General features: G+C 39.3%; 2 long non-coding RNA genes across 6 annotated transcripts; one reads left to right on the top strand and one right to left on the bottom strand.

Annotated features, from left to right (window-relative positions):
• Positions 1-4941: 4941 nt before the first annotated feature.
• LOC105438838 lies at positions 4942-11248 on the top strand. The gene is made up of 5 exons (XR_004063632.1): positions 4942-5043; positions 5921-6045; positions 6451-6646; positions 7153-7275; positions 10745-11248. It is a non-coding gene; the product is annotated as an uncharacterized LOC105438838 (long non-coding RNA).
• Positions 11249-12904: 1656 nt separating this feature from the next.
• Positions 12905-26574, bottom strand: LOC100893841. 5 transcript variants are annotated; one of them, XR_004063464.1, is made up of 9 exons: positions 26418-26570; positions 23035-23466; positions 21583-21995; positions 20778-20979; positions 20374-20481; positions 19438-19678; positions 18293-18416; positions 17257-17505; positions 12905-15511 (listed from the first exon to the last, which is right to left on the bottom strand). It is a non-coding gene; the product is annotated as an uncharacterized LOC100893841 (long non-coding RNA). The 5 variants fall into 5 exon arrangements; XR_004063463.1 differs by having other exon boundaries at positions 26446-26570; XR_004063466.1 differs by lacking the exon at positions 26418-26570 and adding an exon at positions 24323-24341.
• Positions 26575-27184: the final 610 nt, after the last annotated feature.

Raw genomic sequence — 27184 nt, 5'->3', positions numbered from 1 at the left:
ACTTTGGCAGAATCTAAAAAGCTTAGGATTGAAAAATAAGAAGCGAAAAGAACAAGAATCTGTCATTAAAATTGATGGGGAATTATGTCATGATAAGATGGCCATCGCTGATGAATTCAATTCTCATTTCACAAATGTGGCTGCCAAATTAGTAGACAAACTCCCCCCTTCCAAAGACTTTTTCAGCGCAGACAATGATTGTATTCGTGACTTTTACGAAAGAAAAGGTGTACGTGAAAACAGCTTCGAGTTATTACCAATCAGTGAACAATTTGTTTTCAAAGAGTTACGTAAGTTGAATGTATCAAAAAGTACTGGGTTAGACTTGATTCCAGCTAAATTTCTAAAAGATGGTGCGAAGGTTTTATTTAAGCCTCTAAGTTACTTAATGAACCTATTTATCTTGACGAGTACTTTTCCAGAAGATATGAAAATAGCAAAACGGTGACTCCACTTTATAAAAAGAAAGATAAAACTGATGTTAGCAACTATAGACCGATTATTGTTTTAAGCGTAGCATCAAAGATTCTAGAAAAATCGGTCTGTGTTCAAATTGAAAGATACTTCAAAGAAAATGATATAATTTATGAATTTCAATCTGGTTTTCGACATGATTATTCGACTGAAACATGTCTAATTCATTTGACTGATTATTTGAGGAGAGAAACTTCCCAAGGGCGCTTTGTTGGTATGGTGCTCCTTGATCTGCAAAAAGCTTTTGATACAGTTAATCATTGCGTCTTATTGAAGAAGTTACAACTAATGGGTTTTGATAAGGCAAGTTTAGATTGGTTCAGATCCTACTTATCTAATCGGCACCAAGTAGTGGCCATTCATGATATTCGTTCCAAACTAATGCCTATAACATGCGGTGTTCCTCAGGGAAGCATTTTAGGCCCAATTCTATTTTCAAGTTATATAAATGATATGTGTATTTGTATAAAAGACTTCAAACTATTAATGTACGCAGATGACAGCGTACTATACTCTATTCAAATCCTGATCCTAAATATATTGAGGAAAAGCTCAGTGAACAGCTGTCTACGTGTGTCGATTGGATGACTGATAATAAGCTTTCTTTACACTTGGGAAAAACAGAAAGCATTTTATTTTGTTCTAAAAGTAGTTCTAAAAAGTCATTTGAATTCAAAGTGACACACAATAATCAAGCAATCAAGAGAAAAGAGTCTGTGAAGTATTTAGGCATTGAGTTGGCTAGCGCAATTTCATTTTCATCTTTAGTAGAATCAGTTGTAAAAAAAGCAAATTCTCGTCTGAAATTTTTGTACAGATATCAAAGTTGTATGGATTTAAAAGCAAGACGTACACTCTGTTTTGCTCCTATTCAATGTTTATTTGACTATGCTAACCCTGCATGGTATAGTAACATAAACAAGTCAGATCAAAAGAAGTTGAAGATTATACAGAACAAAATGGTGAGATTTATCAACTGTTCTGGTCCAAGAACTCATGTTGGCTACAGCGAACTTTCTAAAGCTGGTTTTCTTGAAGTCGACCAAAGATCAAAACAACTAGCATTGCATCACGTGCATAAAATATATCATACTAGGTCGAATCATTATATTCGATCCAACTTCGATCTTGTTACTGACGTACATGATTATAATACAAGAAATAGACGATTCAACTTTAACTTACCAGAAAGAGTAGGTAGTATTGGAAATTCGTTTTATTACAATGCCATAAAACATTGGAATTCCCTTCCCAATGGTATAAAAGAAATAGGAAACTATGATCATTTTAAGAGGAAATTAAAGGAATACCTAATACTTGACAGTCAGAGAAGAGAAGTGAATGACATGTTATATGATTGAAATTTGTATTCTTCTGTCGGTTCATACTTTTTCATGTTGTATATACTTATGTTTTCGTACGTTATAGAAATTCTACAAATTCATCATTATTTTCCTCTTCTTCCTTCTCCTCTTTTTCTTCTTCTCCTTCTTCTTTTTCTTCTTGTACTTAATATCATTTCTATCATCAGTTTAATGCTGTTATTATTATTATTATCTTTAATAAGTAGTTCTTTTAATTTTCTTATCTGTCTGTAAATATTACTATTTTAACTTATTAATTTTATACATGTCTGTAAGGGACAGGGGCGTAGACAACGGGGGGGGGGGGATGAGGGGGATGCATCCCCCCCCCCCCACCTCACAAGGTGGGGGGGGGGGTGGCATGTACAATCATCCCCCCAGGTTTTGGGGAATGATATTTGCTTACTTAATAAGTCATAATGATGATAATAATAGTAATAATAATAATGATAACAATTATAATATTAATAATAATAATAATTATGATGATGATAATAATAATCCTCATCATTATTGTAATTGTGTTTATTGTTATTATCCGCATTCACACGGTGAAAGCCAATTCAGACGGTAAAAAAAAGAAAATCTTACAAGTATTCTGTGGTTATCTTGTGGTTTGGAAACCACAAGATAACCACAAGATTAAACAGGCGCGGATCTACGGGGGGGGGGGGGGGGTTAGGGGGTTTAACCCCCCCCCTTGGGCGGCCCAAAAAACAAACAAAACAAAAAACAAACAAAAAAAGTCTCCCTAACACACTTAAGGACTGCAAATCAGTAGATAGTTTCAAGGCCAGCCTGAAAACTTATCTAATGGCCAACTTTAACTAATATCATCTTCTTCTTTTTTATAACCATGTGTAATGTAATTTTAAGCAAATTTATATCTATGTATATTATGTAACTCATTGTAAGCGCCTTGAGCACCCTCTGGGTGGATATGTTTGCGCGTTATAAATGTCTTTATTATTATTATTATTAAAGAAAGAAAAAAAAGAAAAAAAGAAAGAAAAAAGAACGCACGCTGGAGAGAAACCCTTTCAAGTGCAAATATTGTGAGAAGATATTCAACTCATCTGGTAACTTAACCAAACACATGATAACTCTGGATATAACTGTGTATTTAACTGTTACTTGATTTAAAAAGACGTTATCATGCACTGCTTTTTATGGTCTCCATTGTGTTAATAGATGCCAGGAAAACATCACTTACGGGGTTCAAATAAACACCCCAAAAAAAATCGGCTCGCCGCTACGCGGCTCGTGGACGATGCTCCGCATCGTCATTATTTGGGTCAACCCCCCCCTTAGCAAAAAGCTAGATCCGCCCCTGAGTCATCCCCCCCCCCAGGTGTACAAACCTGTCTACGCCACTGGTAAGGGACCCCACTGGAAATAAGCTCTCGAGCTTTCGTGGGTTATCCTGTTCAAGCTGACTTATTTTTGATCTGTTATTATTGTATATTGTTGTAATGTTGGAAGCTTGTCGAATACAAATCAATCAATCAATCAATCATATTGTGTTTTATCGAAGAGCAGCCTGCCATTATAACAAAGGATATACCAGTAAATAGTGTCGCGTGTTACGTCACCATGTTGCTAGATAAGAAGATTGCTTTCACCGGATAACAGGCCGGTAAGAGGTATTGAATTATATGGCGCAGTAGCATACTATAAGGAGGAGGGATTCTTTTTTTAAATTAGGGGTCGGACTCAATTTAGTGGCACTTTCATGATTCTATTAATTGCGAAGTGGGAGGAGGCACACTGTATTATCTATGTCAATCAAGCAAGCAATGGGCCTAGGGTTTTCATATTTCCAGGTTCTGGTCACTATTTGGCCGGGGTGACTCACTATTAAGTTAACACACTTTTTTCTGCGCATTTGTATTGGTATTCAAACTTGGATGTTGGCGGTGGGGGGAGGGGGCACGTGCCCCCTGAATCTGCTACTGTGAACAATTACTCCATCACTATTGAAGATGGAAATCTAACGTAATCTGATACGTCAAACAAACAAAATATCTTCTTATCATTACGGTATGAAAACCTGAATTAATCAACAAGATAAAATTTAAAAAAATTAAAACAGGATCGACCTACGTTATATCGTTAAACTTTAAGCCTACTGTTTAAATGAAATGCTAACTAATACATAAGTAAATAGCTGTGGCAGACCCTTGTAGAAATAAAGTTAGTGTAAATATATTTCTATTTTTTATCGCCGCCATTGGCGGGTTCAATTGGCATTGGGTATAGGAAAACAAAACTACGGGAAAATTAATGAAATATTTCGATCATTCTCTTAATTTATTTTGTATTAAAAATGTCGAAAACATTTTCCCCAAGTTTCTTAAAGGTACATTTAGATGCTTTTTCTTTCTATAAAAGATAAGATTTCTGAAAATAAATGACAAATTTCTGTTATGGTAAGAACTGACCGACCATCATGGCCGTATTGGTGAAGGCAGGCGGATCACCTTACCTGTAACCATCATGGCCGTATTGGTCAAGGCATGGTCACCTTACCTGTAACCACGATGGCCGTATTGGTCAACTAAGGCAGGATCACCTTACCTGTAACCATCATGGCCATATTGGTCAAGGCAGGGTCACCTTACCTGTAACCATCATGGCCATATTGGTCAAGGCAGGATCACCTTACCTGTAACCATCATGGCCGTATTGGTCAATGCAGGATCACCTTACCTGTGACCATCATGGCCGTATTGGTCAAGGCAGGCGGACCACCTTACCTGTAACCACATTGGTCAACTAAGGCAGGATCACCTTAATTACCTGTAACCATCATGGCCATATTGGTCAAGGCAGGGTCACCTTACCTGTAACCATCATGGCCGTATTGGCCAAGGCAGGGTCACCTTACCTGTAACCATCATGGCCGTATTGGTCAAGGCAGGGTCACCTTACCTGTAACCATCATGGCCGTATTGGTCAAGGCAGGGTCACCTTACCTGTGACCATACGGTCCTGCAGTCCCACGTACATTCTGCCCATGGCTACGCCAGAGTTTGCACCGAGAGAAAATGCATAAAAGGGGGCTCTGCAAAGGAGACCAATCATTCGCAAGCCTGGATCGACCTCGACAAAAGCAACAGAATATTTCCATGCAACATACTCTATATATAGATAGATCTAAACCACAGTCTTCAATTACCGTCTTCATCTGACCGTTCCTGTATTGGTATAAGTAATAACAGTTATAGAGGTGCTGTGGTTCATTCACTTGACACTCAATCCAAGGGTTGAGGGTTCGAATCAAGTGGCAGGGTAAAAATAAGAATTCAATCAGTTGGGTTATAAAATAGTGTCCTCTACAAACTGGGGCTTCAGCCATCAGATTGATGTTCTTTTAACTTCGCCTCTTTGATGTGTTGATGAAACTGATATATATATATGTTTCATTGACCCAACTTAATTTTATCCTGATATATTACATATTGTACAGCGTTTCCATGATTACAATATAGGCTTACAATGGCTTAGATTATGATAAAAACATTTTTGGGAGTGTTAAGAAAATAATTTATGATAAACATACAATAAGGGGTAGTTTTCAATAGTTTTTTTTCAACAAGAGCACTAAGATTATTTTCATACCGCCCGCCATAAAAATAAGAATGAAATCAATGTTATCATCATTTCGAGGTGCAATTTATTCCAAGGGAAGAACACCAATTAGCAGACTTGACTGCATGCATGTCTTGCTCGAAGATCAACGCTCCATATTCTCAATTTTGCATGCGAGCGAGTAAAAATACGTAATATTTTGTTATGAAATATATCAAGGACAATATAAAATGACAAATAGACTACCTTGCTGCCATATGTTTGGCGATGAATGTTCAGATATTAATAGTTTTTTTTATTCTTGGATGGCGGATTTAGCCCCTCCCCGCCTCATACGCCAATACCAAGTACTTAAATCAAGCTTTCCATTAATTTTAAATTCATTGATTAAGTTTTTTACAAATATTATTATGGAAGGGTATGAATCTAAGATATTTAATATCTTTTATTATTATTTTTGTATATTTTCTATTTTAACACTTTTTCCACAGATCATCTTTGAAAATGAGAGGCACAATACTCGTAACCCTGGTGGTCCTTGGTTTGGTGATCCCTCACGTGACTGCGGCCAACGTGGAAGATCTCTTCGATGATGAAGGGGACCTCCAAAATATGTGTAAGTTCTAAAGACGAGATTGAATACGAGAGAGAGAGAGAGAGAGAGAGAGAGAGAGAGAGAGAAAAAGGGGGGGGGCGGGTGATGAATTGAAAGGGATAGAGAAATAAAGCGAAAGAGGGAGAGAGCAATATTTTTTACAAAACACTGGGAATAGATCTAGAATAAAATAAAAGTTACTCCAAATAATTGTTACACTATTTAAGTTTGAAACATGCAATCTCCATTCTGATAAAAGTTTATGATTGATATTGTCATTAATAATAAAGTGTCTTTTTAAGGTATGTCATATTAAGAGTGTTGTATTTTGATGTTGTTTTAGCATAATATATTTTAGTGTCTTATATAACAAGATTACACACAATCATTGAATATATTTCCCCCTATTACCTAACACCATTATAGTTCTTGATGAGGAGGCCTTAGACAACGTCCTGGCTGCTAGCTGCATGGTTCTCGAAAGCGATCCACGATGCCGGTTCCTGGACTAAGAAGGCGGTCCACGATGCCGGGGATTGGACAAAGAAAGCCGCCAGTGATGTTGCGGATACTGTCAAGAAGGGGTGCGGTGTGATCAACTCGCTGCCTGGAAAGGAACTGAGTAAGTAGATTGAGTGAGTGGGTGTGGGTGTATGTGTGTGATTAATTGAATGAATGACTAATTGATTGATTGAGGGTGTGTGTATGTGTGTGTATTTGGGTTATACAGACGTGTATTAATCAGATTATTTACGTCTGGAGACCGACCTTTAACGTCATCATATGCACCATCCGATTGATTGGTTGGTTGATTTTATTCATCGAGTAGTGAGAGAGAGAGATATATATATATATATATATATATATATATATATATATATATATATATATATATATATATATATTATATATATCATAACAAAGAAAGAGGAAAGACAAAACATTGAACAAAACGTGATCTAGGTCTTTATATTTCTATTATTATATGCCCTTTTAAGATTCAAATTTCCTGCGGGGGGGGGCACAAAAGCAGGTGTAAACTTTGTAGTAGGTGGAGAGGGGGGCGTACCTCCCTTCAATCCGCCCCTGCTGTTCTAATTAATAACTTTTCTCTTGGTTTCACGACAGTGATGCGTAGGGATATACGCGAAGAGGCTCTCCGGGAACGTGGGGTCAGTGAAGACCAGCTTGCCGCTGCGTACTCGGGCTACAAGGGTCTCAAGAGTGTCTGCCAAACTGTGGGTTAAACCAGTAAGTATATCCTCCTTCTTTTTCATTCTTAGTCTAATGATTAGTAGATTAAAGCCCGTTGCACACGAAGCGTCATTTCGCAGACGCAAGACTGCGTCATTACTTGATGCGGCGCGCAGTCTTTGACGCGTCCTGTTGGAGTGTAATAATGTACACAAAGTGGATACACGCAAAAAAAAAAAATTATTATATTAGTTTTATCAGGCTAACTTGCCTGTCCATGCTTGATAGCGGAGTCAAAATGACGCTTAATTCATTGGAACTTACGGCAACGTTTAAAAGTGTTGATTTATGTGTGAACATAGAATACAAGTGCCAAGAAAGAAAGTAAAAGTACTTAGTGCGCGCCACACGGTCAGGATCCCCCCCCTCTCTCTCTATCTCCCTCTCTCTCCCTCTCCCTCACTCCACCCTACCCCTCTCTCTCCTCGCCCCATCCCTCTCTCTCTCTCTCCTCACCCCACCCCCTCTCTCCTCGCACCACACCCTCTATCTCCTCGCCCGACCCCTATCTCTCTACCTCTTTCTCTCTCTCCCTCACTCCACCCCCTCTCTCTCTCCTCACCCCACCCCCTCTCTCTCTCTCCTCGCCCCACCCCCTCTCTCTCCTCACCCAACCCCCTCTCTCTCCTCGCCCAACCCCCCTCTCTCTCTTCTCACCCCACCCCCTCTCTCTCCTCACCCCACCCCTCTCTCTCCTCACCCCACCCCCTCTCTCTCCTCACCCCACCTCTCTCTCTCCTCGCCCCACCCCCCGTCTCTCTCCTCGCCCGACCCCCCCTCTCTCTCTCTCTATTCCACTCCCCGTCCTTCCGACCGTTCTTTTTTCGACATTTTACCAAAATCAATGTATTAAGCCGGTGATTCCACCTTAATCTATATCATGGGTGTCGATCCCGGGGGGGGGGGGGATATATCCCCCCAATATTTCAGGTGGGGGGGGGGGGGGATTGCCTGTACAATCATCCCCCCCCCCCAATAATTCACCATCAAAACAAAAAATCAAGAGAAAAATTAATGATGAGAGCCCGATGAGAGTACTCGCAAGATGACCATCAATATACACATTTTGCTATCTCATTTTCATAATACATACATATACGAAGTAAATGAGACAACCGTATGTGAGACAAGAATAAATTGAATTCTCGCTCGATACGGCTTCATCAGGAATTGATGAATTTATTCAATTTGTTCAATCAACAGCATCATAGAAATGCAATGCGCCAAATGCGAAGACGCAGCGTTAAAAAGCAACGAGCTAAATGTTAAGCACGAAGCGCAAAAGTAGCAATCTGCAATGCACATCAGACAATCCTGGACAGTGTAAACATAGATGAACTCTGTGACGAATTCGTGATGAGATCGGAGACAAGGAGGAAGCTTCCGTGCTTTTGCGCGGGAGCGGGGAAACTGAATTCAGACAAGGATTTAGAGTCGAGAACGGTACAACGAATCGTCTTCTTTCTCTAATAGTTTAAAGAAACGTCAAAGCTTCCGCGCTTCGCGCGGGAGGGGTGAGGGGAAATGAATTAAGACAAGGATTAAGAGTTGAGAATAGTACAACGAATCGTTTTCTTTCTTAAATAATCTAATGAAACGTCAAAGCTTCCGCGCTTCGCGCGGGAGGGGGGGGGGGGGGGGGGGGGGGGGGAGGGGGGGCTGAATTCAGACAAGGATTAAGTCGAGAATGGTACAACGAATCTTTTTCTTTCTTTAATAATCTAATGAAACGTCAAAGCTTCCGCACTTCGCGCGGGAGCAGGAAAACTGAATTCAGACAAGGATTTAGAGTCGAGAACGGTACAACGAAACGATCGCCTTCTTTCTCTAATAATTCAATGAAACGTCAAAGCTTCCGCGCTTCGCGCGGGAGGGGGGAGGGAACTGAATTCAGACAAGCATTAAGAGTCGAGAATGGTACATCGAATCGTTTTCTTTCTTTAATAATCTAATAAAACCTCAAAGCTTCCGCACTTCGCGCGGGAGCGGGAAAACTGAATTCAGACAAGGATTTAGAGTCGAGAACGAGAATCGAACGCCTTCTTTCTCTAATAATTCAATGAAACGTCAAAGCTTCCGCGCTTCGCGCGGGAGCAGGAAAACTGAATTCAGACAAGGATTAAGAGTCGAGAATGGTACAACGAATCGTCTTCTTTCTCTAATAATTTAATGAAACGTCAAAGCTTCCGCGCTTTGCGTGGGAGGGGGGAGGAAACTGAATTTAGATAAGGGTTAAGAGTCGAGAATGGTACATCGAATCGTCTTCTTTCTTTAATAATCTAATGAAACGTCAGAGCTTCCGCGCTTCGCGGGGGAAGGGGGAGACTCCCCCTTCCTGCACCCAACCCTATAGGGAGCGCGCTTCGCGTGCTCACTACCGCCCCCCTAAAATGAAATCCTGGCTACGCGCTTGGGGAGGGGGAGCAACCTGCCACACGCTTCTACATCTTGGTTGCTTCGATCATAGACCCGTAGGTCTATGCTTTGATCCATTGCCGAAAATATTTTGGCACCTATTATCCCCCCAACCATGATACAAATCGACACCCTTGATCTATACTCTTTGTTTCGAAAGTTGTTATGCAGCAATAATCATAGCGCCTGATTGTGATTCTTTACAATTTTGATATAGGCCTATTTGGATGCCCCTGTGGATTGTATACGCACTGGAAATGTAGCTCCTAAAACACTTTTGAGAAAAATTGAATGTCAAATAGCGCTTACGGCCTTACAATGGTAGCTGCGACCAGACGCGGATCCAGGATATCTTAGGGTGGGGGGGGGGGGGGGGGGGGGGGCTCAATTTTGAATTTAATTTGCTGAAATTTGAAAATCGTGTCGGCCGATATTTCGCTCAGTGGGGGGGGGGGGGGGGGGGGGGGGGGTAGTGAGCACTAATTTTTTTTCTTTTTTTGCCCCCGGAAATTTGAACATCGCGCCGGCCGATATTTCGCTCAACACCCCCCCCCCCTCCACCCTTGAGCAAAAAAAAAACGAAAAACTCTGATCACAGTTTTTGTTTTTTGTTTATTTTCTTGGGGGGGGGGGGCTGGGGGGGGGGCAAGGCCTGGCTGTGACCATGAAAATCTCAGAATATGTAGTTGTGATATATAATTTTCCAAACGGGAATAGCCAATCGGTCGATTTTAGTTAAGAAACATCGTTTATGGCTCAATTAATATCTTGACCTTGAGAGTTTATTATTTACATTTTCATAACTTTACTGGACTCGAGTTCAACCGCGATCGACAACGATCACTGTATATTGTAGGATCGCGTATGCTTCCAATGTTCATTTGAACCAAATTCATGAAACCATACCAAAACTTTGTATAACCTCTAACAGTCTATATTCATTATTTGACTATTTATTTGTACATGTTTGACGTATTTTTTTCTTCTTTCATGTGGCTATCAACAGATTATGAAAATATCGATGATCATTAATTATTAATCTTTCTTGCAGAATTTACGACAAAGAGGACAAGGACGATTGAAAGGAAACACATGATGAAGCTCGCCTTCGATCCTCATTTAAATTCATCAACGATTATCTGTTTATCATTTTCTCATATACTTGGACACTTTCATGATGCCTGATTGCGGTTGATTTACTGATAAGCAGAATCTCTGCAGTTTTAATTCATTTTTTGTTCACTTCAAAAGAAAATAAATTTTGTAATTCCAATATTCTTTTATAGCCCCCGTATTTGCGTAACGGAAAGGGATAAATATGAATGGTCAACGTTTTAATGATCATGATATGGTGGGTATTTAAATATTAAAAAACGCCACTTCGATCCGCCCTAGCTGCATTTTTCAGTTTGAACATAGTCCCCGTACAAATTATATGGAACCTCATATTTAAATTAAAAGGAGTATTTATTGTTAACGTACATCCATGACAAATTAGTATAATTATTGAAGTTTGCTGATCGTTCGTCCGAGGAGTAAATTATAATAAATTGAAGTAGAAAACATAGTAAGTGCATTTTTGTGTTATCTTCTGTGAATTATGATAAACCATCAAGGATTGGGAGAGAGAGGGAGAGAGAGAGAGAGGGGGGGAGGAGAGAGAGAGAGAGAGAGAGAGAGAGAGAGAGAGAGGGAGAGCAACAGAAGCAAGGTGGAGAGTGGGATAGAACGCAAACCGAGAGCGAAAGAGGGAGAGAGAGAAAGTAAAGATAGGGGAGAGAGAAACATGAGAGAAAGAGGGAGAGAGAGAGAGAGAGAGAGAGAGCATGTACGTAAAGAGAGGGAGAGAGATGAAGAGAGAGGGAGAGTGAGGAAGGGAGAAAGAGTGCTATTTAGTTTTCATAGTTAAAATTGTTGTTATAATTAATATCGCCAATAATTCTGGGTCATTTTCCACCGCGCCGCGATACTCCCCTGCAACCATTAATATTAAAAAAGATGGAGAATATAATGCAAGAGTAGGAGAGAGAGAGAGAAAGAGAGAGAGAGAGAGAGAGAGAGAGAGAGAGAGAGAGAGAGAGAGAGAAAATGAAATGTTCGTGACAATCACCAATTATACCCTCCCAAAACTCAAGTGACCAGCACAATCTGAATTCCACATTACATATTAATTGCTCTTTCCAAATCTATCCACACAAATCCACTGTCATTATGTAATATTGTTTCGAAGCTTCTTTTGTTTTGTCATGAACATCCCAAATGATTGATCAGAGTTTGTACTATTATTTTTATCTGACAAAATGATGTTTTATTGGTCACATTCTTTTCACATACTTGATTTGACCACAGTGTGACAAGAGGAGCATTGGTGAATTATTCTCATGCACTGAAAGGAGCTGGGACCTAAGTGTCACCTCCATTACACAGTCAAGATGTAGCAGAGCGTGATCTTGCTGGTACCTTTTTCCTCATTTTATGTTGATAAATCCTTTCGTGATGAAGATAAACATTGTAGAGGCATAATGCATGTAGTTACAATTCCTTTTGATTCCTATTCAAAATTGTTCATCAGAGGTAAAATCATAAAGTATGAAGATGTTGCATGCATGTACGGTACATAAAGTTATTCAAAGTTATTTTCTCTCATAAAGTTACAGTTGGTGCAGATTGACCCATATTATTCCGTCTTCCTTTCATTATCATGAACATTCTTTCAATCCCTCTCTTTCTCTCCCTCTCTCTCTAAAGCAGGGCTCCCACTTAGCCGAGTTGGAGCCTCGAGTTGTGACGAGCTGGCGCGATCTTATGGCAAGCAGTTTTATCATTAAAACATATTTCTTGATATCACGAAATCGAATTCCTGATATCACGAAATCGAATTCTTGATATCAAGAATTACCATTGCTTTACAACATAAAATTATTTCTTAATAGCAGAATTGATTTATTGATATCAATTAATAATAAAACGGCTTGCCATAAGATCGCGCCAGCTCATCACAACTCGAGGTTCCAACTCGGCTAAGTGGGAGCCCTGCTTTACTCTTTCTCTCTCTTTTCTTTTTGCACTTCCAGTCTGTAGCTTCTGGACTCTTACTTACATTAATGGAAGTATCATATGGTATGGCAGATTATTAATTTCACCAACCATCAATGCAAATCCCAGTCAAGAATTGCTTCTTGTAATGGTTCACAGAAAACAGCTACATGGGTTAAAATGAAAACTTGAAACAAAGGTCTCATTTTATTGATATACAATGATTGTGAGCCTCACAATATGTTGCTAATTCAAGGATGTGAAAGCACTTTTACTCTTTTTTTCCTTTCAATTCCAGGCATCAATTGCATGCAACAAAAAGGAAACATGTTCATTCATTTTTTGACCTTTCTACTCTAACATCTTGTATATTTTTCAGGGCTCTGAATAACAAAATTTGGAATGATTCTCACAATAGAGATATTGACACTCGTTACATAAGTTTGCATGGTAGAAGAAAATCAAAATTACATATATATCTTTAACGTTTATTAGTAGCGCATTAATTCTGCTGTTGAAAGCACAGAGTTTCACTCTGTTTTAACTTTTCTGGCTTAATTATATTTGAAAGGAAGTGAAGTTAAATCAATTTCAATCATGTTATCAACTTATCACCATTTCAGGGGCTTCAAGAAAGGCCTGTAGTGTAGTTTCTTTTTTTCATGAGGTGCCTACACTTGTCCTTCCTGCCACAGCAACTGTCTCTGAATTTTGTGATGTGAGTTGGATCTTCGCATTAGCTCCCGACCTTGAGGTTATATCATTACTGCCAGATAGGTATGTATTAATGGAAGTTCACGGATATATCTGATATGTTGCCCATACATGTATATATGCACCTAATAATTGATTAAACTATAGAAGGGACATATCTGGCAGTACATGTTTCATCAAACTCGTATACAGTAAAGTAATATGGAACCCCATGTAGCACTAAGTAATTAAGGAATGAAAGTAAATAGCATGAATACTAAACAAGTCATTAGGCATATAGGCTAATGCAGATTTTTAACATGAAATACAATAATATAAATTATCCATTGTTTCAGCTTTTACTTTTAAGAAATAGGGGCATATCTCTCTTTATTATATAACAATCAAAAACACTTCATAAAAAGCTTCATAAAAATGTGGGAATGTTATGGTTCATCCTATAGTAGGATAATAAGCCAGATCATCATATCATAAATGCTTGTATATAACATATACACGTATGAATATTACACTTCTAAAATATGAAAAATCATGGAATTTGCTTGGTTTCCAGTGACCAATTTTAGATATCAATTTTTTCTTCTCCTCCTAGTTCAGAGGAATAAAGTATCACATGGAAACTACAGTTTTATGCTGTCACATCATTACACACATAAGGGTAGATATACCGTAAATACTCAGCAATGCATAAACAATATCTACCAAAAAATATATGCTGATTAAGCGATTTGACTCCCTATCCATCAAGATGACAAAATCCATTAATGAGCTTAATCTCAACTTCAATCTCTCAAATTACAGTCAGACTTTGATGCATGGATCATCATACCGTTTCATTTCTCTGCTGCTTTAGCTTGTTCACTCTCCTCTTACTCAGGGCTGACATCTTGGCTTTGTACCTGTCGAGATTCAATTTTTGTTCAAACTCAAAGTCTTCAAATCCTTGATGTGATCTTCCAGGGATTTCCACCAAACACTTGTGTTTTACCAGCAGTTCAGCAAGATTTGCAGTGTCAGATTCCCCGGCCTGGACTTCAGGTTTCTGTACAACTTTCCTCCTCCCCGTCGTCATCCTTCCCGTCGTCATCTTGGGGTCGAACTTTCTATTTATAGTCTTCCTCATTCCCACTACTTGACTGTAACGTGATACATTACTCTCATTTAGAATCCCTCCAGCTCTGTCAATGGACACCTTGTTGTCTTTATCCTTTCCTACGTTCTTCCCCTCACCACCATGTATGTTCTCTGTCCTATTCCACCTAAGCTGATGAGCTACCCTTTCTGATACTCCACCATTAACATCCATGATCAGATTGTGACCTTCGATTAGATATTTCCAGTGATGTTTTTCATAGAAGTGGACCAGATCTAGACGCCAGTGTTGGATCATGCGATTTCCATCTCCCTCTCGTACTGCATCATGGCGCACCATCTCCCCAAGCCCTAAGTGCAGTATAGCTTTAGAATACTCAAATCTTGTATCTGGATTAGTCTCCTTTCCCTTCTTCTTGTTCTCTCTTTCCTCTTGATGCTGCTGACGACACTTATCACTGCAAAACCACTTTCCTTTGGGAAGCTCTTGAAAATTGAACTGCAGGCACTCAAGATGAAACCATTTTCCCCTGTCACATCTTTTGTTGTGACAGAACACCATTTCTACATTGTCTCTGATTTGTTTACAGATGCAGAAAGGTCCAAGCTCCTCATCCTCATCATCCTCCTCGGCCTCATCCTCTAGCTCCTCGTCTTCCTCAGCAGGATGACCAAGCTGGTAGGGATGGAAAGATTTGTCCCGTACAGATTTACATGTTTCACTGAAATATACTGACTTGGCGTTAGGATCCTGGGGTAGATCTTTGGGGGGATCACTGGGCTTTGATATGCCCATGTACTCACACGCTGCAGCAACCACGTGTGCTTCTGTTGCAAATCTCAACATACTTGTGGCGTAGTTGAAACAGTTGGAGACTTTCGGTGTGACATGAGTGTGTCTATATCGGCTCTTAATGAAAGATAAGCTCCCACATGACTTTACACTTTTTGCATCAAACAGAAGTTTGTATGTGTCCTGGAAAAAACAAACCAAACAAAAAATGCAAAATCATGAATAAGTATGATAAGAAAAAATATACTGTTATGGTTGTTGTTGCTATATCCAAGACATTAATTTACAATGGGCTGGACTTGTTTTTAAGAGCCCTAAAGTACGATATTTATGGTCTACATGCATTACATGAGCTTCCTGCGTATACAAGTATTTATGTGTACACACATACATGTATACAACACAATCGTTCTGAAATCTAATAAGTTTTGAAAGTTATTCAAGATTATTAAGGTTTAATATCTGAATGACAATATGTCAGGACAACTACTCCTGTAAGGACACTTCTCAACCCCCCCCCCCCTCCAATAATTTTTTCTTCTGGACAGCTGTATTATACTCCTATAAATTCATTAATCTCAGACAATTCAGGGCTAATTGATTTTAGGTGGTGATTATACAGGGGATAGTTCATACCTAGTTGTCTGGGGAAATAATTGTCCCAGGAAAGCATACATCAGATTCAGAGGTGAAAGTAAGCACTAAAAAAAAAAAGTTTTTTGTCTTCTCCTCAACCCCAACCCCCCTGCCCCCCCGCCCCCCACCCACCCCCCCCCCCCTGAAAAAAGGGAAAATAAAGATAAAATCAGCGGGGGGATTCGGGGGAAGAAAACAAAATTGGGAAAAATATTTTAAAAATCAGGAAAAACTGGAAACCAATTTAAATCAGGTAATTATAAGGCCTGATACATGTCCATGTCCAAGGGTAATTGATCGCATAGTGTAATTCTCATACCCTTCAGTTTGATATTTACAAAATTCAATGGAACTTTTTATCTCCTTATAGAGGAACTGTCTGCAATCGGGGCTATTTGATTGAACAGGATGACTGTGGATTATGAACCAGGATCCAGTTTGACTATTTAGGTGACTTATACCCCATTCACAGTGGCCTCAAACACCGCGACAGCAGCGGGACTGTCCCGCTGCTGTCGCGGTGTTGTCTTCAGTGTGAAGGCTCGGACCCGTTATAAACTATCGCGGGATAACACCGCCTCGCGATAACGCCGCGACAAACTATCGCTAGGTTCGCCTAGCTACAGCAGCGGGACAGTCCCGCTGCTGTCGCGGTATTTACTCAGTGTGAAGGCTCTCCGCTATAACACCGCGACAAACACGTGTGATTTGTTTACTTACCTATCACTGACCTCTTTTCTCCAGCAATGGGGAACATAAAGTGAAATAGAAATAAAGTAACCAGTGGATTCAAATTGATTTTATTATTATGTAGATATTATAATTATCCAAATAAAAATATTTCACACTTCAAAAAATTAAAATATTCTGACTGGAAGCAATAAAAATGCTAGTTTTTTAAAAAGTAATATGATCGAGGATACAAAAAGCAACTTGACAAGCAATCGAAAACCCTGCGCTGAAGTATTTCCGGTCATATCGGGGTCACTCGCGGGTCATGAGCCATGCATACACGTGTTTGTTACGTAGGTAATAAAAATCACCCGCTGCAGCGTGAATGGGTACATGATATTTATCCCGCTGCTGCAGCGGGATAACTTTTCTACTGTGAATGCATTTGTAGCGGTGTTATGGCGGTGTCGCCGCTCCGCTACAACGCCGCTACAAATTTCAAAACCACTGTGAATGGGGTAATAGATGCTTAGAGAGCATGCTGCTTGGTACTAAGCAAGGATCTTAAGAATTTGCTTCCTTCCACACTTCAAGAACAAGAATAAATGGGAAATAGGTACCTCTAGGAAGAGTAAGCACTTATGCGACTCCTGTATGGATGGTAGTAACCCGCCGAGGCGATTCCACGGTGTATCTTCATTACTACGAGCACCGATGGCATCTCGGACCCTCTCACAAGACGGCTGGTCCCCGTACAGTATCACTGGTATCGGAGACTTGTTTCCTGGAACATGCTTGTGCAGATGTTCCAGAACGTCTATCATATCTGACACGTTTGTTACATCTTTTTGTAGGACTCCTAAAGGTACCTGTACATTTGGTGGAATATCAGAAAGGGTAGCTCATCAGCTCAGGTGGAATAGGACAGAGAACATACATTGTGGTGAGGGGAAGAAAGGGTAGCTCATCAGCTCAGGTGGAATAGGACAGAGAACATACATGGTGGTGAGGGGAAGAAAGGGTAGCTCATCAGCTTAGGTGGAGTAGGACAGAGAACATACATGATGGTGAGGGGAAGAAAGGGTAGCTCATCAGCTCAGGTGGAATAGGACAGAGAACATACATGGTGTTGAGTATCAGAAAGGGTAGCTCATCAGCTTAGGTGGAATAGGACAGAGAACATACATGGTGTTGAGGGGAAGAAAGGGTAGCTCATCAGCTCAGCTGGAATAGGACAGAGAACATACATGGTGGTGAGAGGAAGAACGTGGGAAAGGATCTTGCACTGCAATTCATGAATAAGGACCATTTAACTGATGAAGTACAAATATGTGTAAATAATTGATATATAATGTGCAATGATTAGATAAAACCTAATATCACCAAATTTAGGAAAAAAATAATCAGTATAAATGTAACACAATTTAGATATGTTAAGTAATCATCTTTTTGTGATAAATACTTAATTGCACATGCATTATTAATAAACAAGCATTCAAAGGACATTAGTGTGTGTATCGAGGAGGGGGGTGGGTGATTTCCATAACACTTTGAATATTTTTTGATAGTAACTTTGTAGGATGTTAAATCAAAATGCCATCAACCGTAGTTTATATATATATTGTTACCTCTTTAATAATTAGAATATATATTTACCATCACACTTTTTTTCTTAGTCTCTGCCTGATATGGATGCGGGATGTGTTCTGTGACGTCTATATCCTTGAAGCATGGAATATGCTTGGACAGTATCCGTTCAATCATCACTTCATACTCATACCTGTGTGTATAATGAAGGGTCTTTAACATGACAAGTTGTATTTAATCATGTATGATAGCAAAGCAAATTGTAACTTGTTACAAATTATTTTTAAATTCCTTATTTAATTCTTTTATAATAAAGACTGTTTAAGTATACAATAGCATTATTTAAACATATTTGTGGCTTACACCCAGTAAATAAGATCGATTGATCGATCTGTATTGAAAAACAAGTCAGAAAAAATCTTAGAACCAGCGGGACTTGAACCTGCATCTACTGCTTGCTGGGCAGCGACTCTACCACCAGGCCATCACTGGTCCATGGCACAGTCACGATGAATTGGAAACAAATACCCAAGCTCTCCTGATTCATTCTGACTTATTAATATTCATTAGTCCGCAATAGGACAATAACTTTATAAATGTAATGCTTTCTGGGAGAAATTTCAATTATTTAAACATATTTGTGGCTTACGCCCAGTAAATAAGATCAATTGATCGGATCTGTATTGAAAAAAAACTCAGATTTTTTTTGTTGATATTCCGTTAAAACAGTTATGATAAAAGAGAACTTCAGAGATATTTCCCATGACATTCAAATAAGTATTGTGTTTTATATACATGTATGTATATATATATCATACGTCTTCATTAGAGACATCCTTCCACAATCAAACCAAGGAGATATATATTTCTGGGCAAAGGTGAGAGGTCAACATTTCTAAAGAAAATGTTGACGAAAAATATTATTTGGGATCGAATGGCATAGAAATTTCCCTTTAAAAGCACTTCCATTTATTGAACAATTGTAAGCTACATAGGTAATTCAACCTGCTTTGTATAAGAGGCATGAACTGAAGTTTTCCTCATGCCTGTATTAATACACATGAGAGGGAGATGATTGAGAAAGAAAGAGAGAGAGAAAGATAGAGAGAAAACACAGGGAGGGAGAGAGAGAGATACAGAGAGGGATAGAGAAAGAGAAACAGAGAGAGAGAGAGAGAGAGAGGGGGGGGGGGGGAACCACTAAATATATTTACCTTAGCATGTCATTGTCTTCAGTAGTGGGGATGAAGATATCTTGAGATATGTTTGATAGCTCTTTCAAGGATGGAGCCTCATCACTAAGGTTGAAGCATGACACACGGTCTATAGCTGCATGAGACTGCACCAAGTTTAGCTGACCTGAATAAAACCGTGACCTTGAAGGCCACAGACTCACATTGTCAAATGTCAATGTAAATCCAAATGTTGTTGTGGTAGTGTCATCAATGTTGACACCTGTCAGGGAGGAACAGGTTCAAAACTAACTAATGTAAAATGTTATAGACCTGTGCTTCTGACATGTAACATTTTTCTGATTTAACTTGTATGTAGATGTAATTAAAGGCCGGCTGTATTAGTTTGGCCGAGAGGAATTAGACCACCCAGGGAAGGTCACTGACAGGTGGCTATCTCATCAACTCAGCTCTCAATTAACATAAGAAAAAGAGGATCATGGGGGACCGATGGTCACCGATTAGGCATTGTTTTCTATATAGAGGGAGCAAGTAGTACTGTGGGCCTTTAAAGAAGTATTTTCTTGAACCTGTAAACAAGCAGTTTTATTTTCATGCTCTCATTGTACGGTGTATTTCTATTTCTAAACATATGTCCTATACTGTATACACTAGGTTAGTATACACCAAGGGAAAATGTGCCAAACACAAAAACTATGAAGATGTTTTCATCCATTGTTTATTTCTGGAGATTTTCTAATAAAATGATTTCCAAGATATTTTACATTTTTCGTTCTCGATTCCAGATGTGAAATACTAAAAAAGACATTCTTTGTCAAATCATAGTTGTCAAAAGCTAGACTTTGATAAATGCATGCCCATCACTTTAGCAATCGAGTCAAATTTCAGCTAATCATACAATTCAAGAAATTACATCAAATAAAAATAGGTATCCTGTCATGATAGAAATGTTCTTACAATCGAAGGTTGAGCTATCAAGGTCAGGTTGGAGTGCATCGATGGCATGAGGACCTTCGTCTACTGGAGATGATACAAGGGGGGTCACTTCTTCAGGGGTTTCTTGAACTATATAGAACATGAAATAACAGCAGTGATTCATTGTCATTTAATAATCATAACATGCTGCAAAGTTTCACTTTATAGCATTTACCCTAAAATACACACATTTAGTATTTTCTCTCTCTCTCTCTGAAGTTTCATATGTTTAACCATCCAAGGCTCTGTATGATATGTTTGTTCTTGTAATTCAGAATCATGTAATCAATTTCTTTAACTTTCACAGTCACGGATGGGTCTCATACTATTTTAGTGGCTTTCGGAACAAAACTTATTTTGACTAATTAATTTCCTTTCCTACGTACCTTCCTCCCATCCACCTTCATCCTCCCATTCTTCAGCAGGAACCAGTCGTTTCTTTGCCCTTGTGGATCTCCTCTTAATATCTGCGATTTGCAGTTTCTGGTGATGAATGGTAGTGTCAAATTCACCCCTCAAAGTGTCTATGCAATTTGTGGTGGTCCCAATGTTGGTGCATAAACCCAGCCTAGACAGCCTCTCGAAAACCTGTATCAAGAAATTAAGAAAATACCCCTGAAATATATGAATGCAGCACTGACAAGCAGGGTCATGCAGGGTCAATGAGAGGGGAGCCACTATCAACCTAGCTAGGCTGCCCCCTCTTTTAGTAGACACTATACATTTCATAATGCTTACAATATCAGAAAATAATAGGGATTCGGTACTCAATCGCATGCACCCCCCCCCCCCCCCCTCCCCGGCTCCAGACAATGAAAGACACAACTCTTTCTCTTCTGCACTTTCTTGGGTCTGCAGAATATGGATATTTCAGGATCAATCACATTACTAATACATATGATATTTCATGCCATCTTTATGACCCCAATTGGTGGTCGGGGGGGGGGGGGGGGGGGGGGGGGGAGGAGGTACTTTTGGATTACTATTTCAAATTCCCCCAGATTGCCCTTTTTCATCTATAGTAAGTACGTACCCCTTCTACCTGTATTAATCAAGTGCTCTTTTCCATCTCTGATGAGTTCCCCTTTATTTTGACACAGTATGTCCCCTTTTCCTTTCTAATAAGTGCACCAAAATTATCGTAACGACTTATTTCTGTGATTTTCGCCCCCCAAAAAATGATTAATTCACCTGTCTCTTTGTTCCTGCAAACCACAACAACAATCCAATCAACTCCTGAATGAATTTGTGTTTTCTGGGATCACGGGTGTAGAGGAGCTGGGATGCTGCCATGGTGATTCTCACGTTGGTTTCTTTACTGGGCCCCTGTCCGTTATTGCTGATAGAACTTTCATCATCGTTGGGCAATTTTTCTTCAGACGTTGATTTGTTTTTTTCCATGAAAAGCTCTCATAACTCTTTGCTTTATTTGTGTCATTGATTTCGAAGATGGACTGATTAGATTTGATTTCAGTATTGATTTGTTGACATACTGAATTGATCATGACGTCATTGAAGGATCTTGAAGACTTCATTTTTTTCATCATTTGCTTATACCGCCCAGCTGCCAGGTAGGCCGCAGCTTGGGGGAGGAAGGTATCTTTCTGTGAGAAGAATAGAGAGATAACACACATACATGTTTTTATATATCTGTTGCTAATTATATGGAACATATGAATATGGGATTGGAATGACAAACAAGGGAAACGCTCTCGGCGGTCTCGCCTGCATTGCGCAATTCGATATGATAAAAAATTGAGGTTGGAACATTATTTATAGGCAGGGTGGCCCATTCGCAGGCCTAAAAAATGAAATCCTCTGAATATAATCACATTTTGAAGTGAATATTGACTGAGAATCATCAGAAGAATTATTTACTATTAATTGTACCACGATCGATAACTTAAATGAAATATGAACAAATTCATTTAAAAAAATATTATTTCTCATATTAAGTTGTGAAAACATAATCCAAATCTACTGACCTTTGACCTTGTGACCTGGAATTTGTGTCATATGATTTGTGATACTTGATAACCCTTGGGTACAAGTTTCATGGAATTTGAAAGGCTGATTGTCAACGAAATGGAGTTGAGTCTTTTGTCAACTCTGTTTGTTGCTATGACAGGCACCCAGTGAAAATGAATCGTTTGATGAAATTATGAAAATGCAAGCACTACTTTAAACAAACAGAACTTTGTCATTCCTTGCCCATTTTTCCTGATTGAGGTGTCATATGAGAGAGCAGAACCTCAACTTTCTAGAAATGTGATTTTCTCCTTAAAATTCAGATATCGTCTGCCAAATGACTTTTTGGTTTCCTCTCTTCAAATTTATTTTATTCACTCATGCGTGAAATATGCATCATATGAGTTGCATCAAATGAAAGAGGAGGTTCTAAGCTTTCCAAATATGTGTCATTTAGTAATTATTAATGTGATTAAGTTAATATTAAAACAACAATAATTCTCGGTTTTGTTTTTTCTGGGACGCACTGTACATGTAGATCTTGTGGGGAAAAATGCCCACTCTTACATTATTTTGTGGCCCTGCCCAGTCGCCCCCCACCCAATTTATCCTGGTGCAGCTATAAATGATATGCTTTTACTGTGAAATAAACAAATAGAAACTCTAAGTACTTACCCGTTTCTTGGGTGGGTCTCCGGGGGTCTCTGCCATGGGCTCCGTCTGAGTCCCTTGGGTATTTTGTTGGGGCGTTTGAGTAAGGTTTCTTCTCTTTTGAGGTGGAGAGGCTGGCGGAGAATGACATCGTTTAATCTTCTGCCCAAGGTAGGTGCTGCCATCACTTATATTCTGAAGGCAAGAGTGTGATTTCTCTATTTCTGTCTTTGATTGTGATATTTTGCCGATCAACTGGGAACAGATTTTGCATATGCGATACTGTATCTCTTTACCAGGGCTTACAACAATTCCCATTGATTTGAGTCCATCGACTGATGATACACCTTTTCCTCTGATTAAGGCCTTTAATGTTGGTCTTCTTAAATCCTCTCTAAACTCAGCTCCACAGTTGCAACAATGACCATCCATAATTGCATCAAAATATTGGTAAATCTGGCAGAAAGAAAGAAATTATATTGATTATTCTAGGCCCGGTCTTTAATTAAGCAAAGATAAATGTTCATGAGACATAAAACTTTTGACTAAGATTCTACATAAGTTGCACACATAGTATTGTTGTGTTTATAAGGAAAGATGTATTACAAGCATAAACCAATCATTTGGCAAAACATAAAGTCCTCTCCGAATTTTAGTCTATAGTCTATCTCCAAAACACTGATATATGGTTAACTATTCCTTAAGACTTGTATTGTAACTATATAGAATCAGAGTATCGTCCAGGGGTCATTCCATGTCAAATCACCCAAAAAATCTGAAAATCTTAACCCGACCATTTTTTATTTTGATGAAACTTAGTGTACTTGTTGAGTGTGATCTCACAGCACCAAATCCCAAATTTGAGGTTAATCGGGTGAGGGGTTTGGGAGATACTGCCCACCAAATTTTGAGATTTTTTCAAAAATGGGGGTGGCGAACCTACCTTTGAACCCTTGTATTTCGGAGGTCTAGTGGAGCCAGACGTAGTCTCAGTGGAACAACCGACGATTAGAGAGACTGAAGTTTTCGGTCTAAGAGAGTCATAGACCGAAAGCTTCAGTCTCTATAATCGTCGGTTGTTCCACTGAGACTACGTCTGGCTCCACTAGACCTCCGGTTATAGAGACTGAACGACGACTGCCTATGCCAGCCTGTGTTGAACTTATTCCGCTAGATTTTAGCCGCTAGGCCCCTCCCACAAACTTGCCACGGCCGTATTGTTATGCCCCCAAAATCCCCCAAAATGTCATTTTACCTCGTTCATTTCCAATTTTAAATTAGGCCTAGGCTATAATACATCGGTTTCACTTACTAACTTGATTGATATAATCCGTTTAATGGTCCCTTTTAAGGAAATTATCGGTCAAAATCGACATCCATGTTGAAAATCTTGCAAGCCGTGTTAAACTCTCGCTGCCGTCAATCTCATCCCTTCTAGTCTACGCCGAAGGCAAAATGATTATGAAGGAAAAACTGTGATAACGCCATTACGAACGTGTAGATGGCGCACAGTTTTTCCTTCATAATCATTTTGCCTTCGGCGTAGACTAGAAGGGATGAGATTGAGAGATTGAGAGATTGAGAGTTAAACAAAAAGCAATAGTTCGCTTCGTTTTAAGAACAAAGCGGCTGTATCAAAACAATTAAATTGTTGTTGAGGTTTTTTTTTTTTTTTTTTTTTCTTGCACCAATAAAGCCCACAATACTTGTAACTAATTTGACCATTTACTTTTTCTAACAATTCGGTGATCACCTCCAACATCACATGCTAGCTGGCACCCCCTCACCTATGCCGGAGTGACCTAGGTTAAAACCGAAAGTCTGCGAAATATACCTCAAAGACTGGTAAGATGGCATTTTAAAAAGGGTGGGGGTAAGTGCGAAGTACACATGTGCATACGTGAGGTGATATTTGAACGCGCACGTGCGCGTAAACACAAGTACGTACGTTTAGTTTTAGTTTATAGGCGTTTTTCATTCACAACTTGCTAGGCCGTCGTCTCTTTCCAAAATTATTAATTTATTGAATTTTCTCTCTAAAAAAAGTTATAGAGTCTAAAAAGAAAAAAAGAGGAAGGAAAGAGGATGGAAAGAGGATGGAAAGAGAAAGAATCCTAAAAATAGTCATTTATGACATGAAATTGTACATATATGTATATATATAAATAATTCATAAAATAGTGTGTGGCAAAAATAGTCAACTGTGACTGATTGCCAAACAAAAACAAATCAAGAAGAAGAAGAAGAAGACGGCAGCGAGAGTTTAACACGGCTTGCAAGATTTTCAACATGGATGTCGATTTTGACCGATAATTTCCTTAAAAGGGACCATTAAACGGATTATATCAATCAAGTTAGTAAGTGGAACCGATGTATTATAGCCTAGGCCTAATTTAAAATTGGAAATGAACGAGGTAAAATGACATTTTGGGGGATTTTGGGGGCATAACAATACGGCCGTGGCAAGTTTGTGGGAGGGGCCTAGCGGCTAAAATCTAGCGGAATAAGTTCAACACAGGCTGGCATAGGCAGTCGTTCAGTCTCTATAACCGGAGGTCTAGTGGAGCCAGACGTAGTCTCAGTGGAACAACCGACGATTATAGAGACTGAAGCTTTCGGTCTAAGAGAGTCAATGCTTATGCGTATTGACCTCTAGCACTGCATACATGCTGTGAGGCAGGGACCTAGAAGTCTATACACAAATACACACACCACACAATATCGCAATCATGTCGATGCAGCTGTAAGCAAAGTTTGACACTAGACTTACAATTTGAATTTTTAAATTATTCTTTTTAACATCAGTAAGTTTAAAAAAATGTATTTTACTGCTATTTAGGTGTCATCAATAGTCACTAAAGTACCGATTTTGAGTGAAATCAGTTGAGTTTTGTACAGTGGTTTTTGAAATGTTGAGAATCAAAAGCACAGCTTTTACTACACAGCCAGGATAGTGATGCTCCTATGTCTTGAATCTTGAATCTTGAATTTGTTGCACCCAAAAAGCTACGTTGACAGCTGTCCAGGGTGGAGTAATAGTGGTAGTGTGTGAGTGCGTGATGCGTGCAAGTAAAAGAAGCCAGACATTGTGCAGAAGAAGACATGTAAACTGGAGAGTACGAAGAAGTAGGGTGCATCTGGTGAGAACATTAATGTCGGCTTCATGGCTTCCCTCCCTACAGGGCCCTGGTGGGCATGCCCATCATGGCTATGATGGACGGGACTGCGGAGGTCTGAAAACCAGCAATCGAGCTGCAATGTGTGCTGCAAACTAAAAATATGCTGCAATCGTTAATCGTCGACTATAACCTAGAATAACATATGCATGTGATGTGGACCCTAGGCCTAGATCTAGGCATAATTTAAATAAATAATTATTGATCTTCTGAAGTAAAATATAAACTTACAGAACCATAAAATATACAGCCAGAATACCTTTAATGCACGGGCTTGCCTTAGCCTTGGATTTCACAATCCAGGAACAGAAGTGAATGAACGTTGTTGTTGTTGTTTAATGTTGGTAAATGTTTAGTGGCGTTCATTCAGTAATGAATATATACGCCATAAATATCTTCAATTTTATAAGAAAATCAGTTATAGTCTTCATAAGAAAACTGAGAATAAAGAATAAAGAATAAAGATAAAGTGAATGAACGAATGAACGAACGGTCGTTTTATCGAAAATGACAGCCAGAAATCGCGCGCGATCGAACGCACACGTGGACCGGACGTACAGCTGTTGATGTTGCTTGTTTTTGTTGCTGTTGTTGTTGTTGTTTAATTTAGGCAAACCAGTCAGTTTAAGACCATGAAAGGGCACTTGTCAAAGTAAAAGGGGGCACTTCTCAGATTTGAATAGGGCAATTATCAGAGGTGAATTATGGGGCACTTATCAAAAGTGAAAAGTGGCACTATCTCGACCGTACCTGAAAAGGGCACTAAATTGAAACAGCTAGGGCACTTATGAGAATTCATAAAAAATGGACACTGTCTTATTGTAAAGGAAAATGGGAACTTGTCGAAGGGACAGGGGCACGTGTTTAAATTATAGGGGCACTTGTCAAAGTAAAAAGGGCACTTTTGGGGTACTTGAGAAAGTGATGGGAACTGTGCCCTCTATCGCCCCCGGGAGGGCCGCCTCCACCAGGGGGGGGGGGGGGGGGGCATCACTCTC

The sequence above is a fragment of the Strongylocentrotus purpuratus genome, unplaced genomic scaffold (genome assembly GCF_000002235.5).
Source record: "Strongylocentrotus purpuratus isolate Spur 01 unplaced genomic scaffold, Spur_5.0 spur5_scaffold_12, whole genome shotgun sequence".
Taxonomy (NCBI): domain Eukaryota; kingdom Metazoa; phylum Echinodermata; class Echinoidea; order Camarodonta; family Strongylocentrotidae; genus Strongylocentrotus; species Strongylocentrotus purpuratus.
This window is presented reverse-complemented; position numbering and strand designations above follow the sequence as displayed.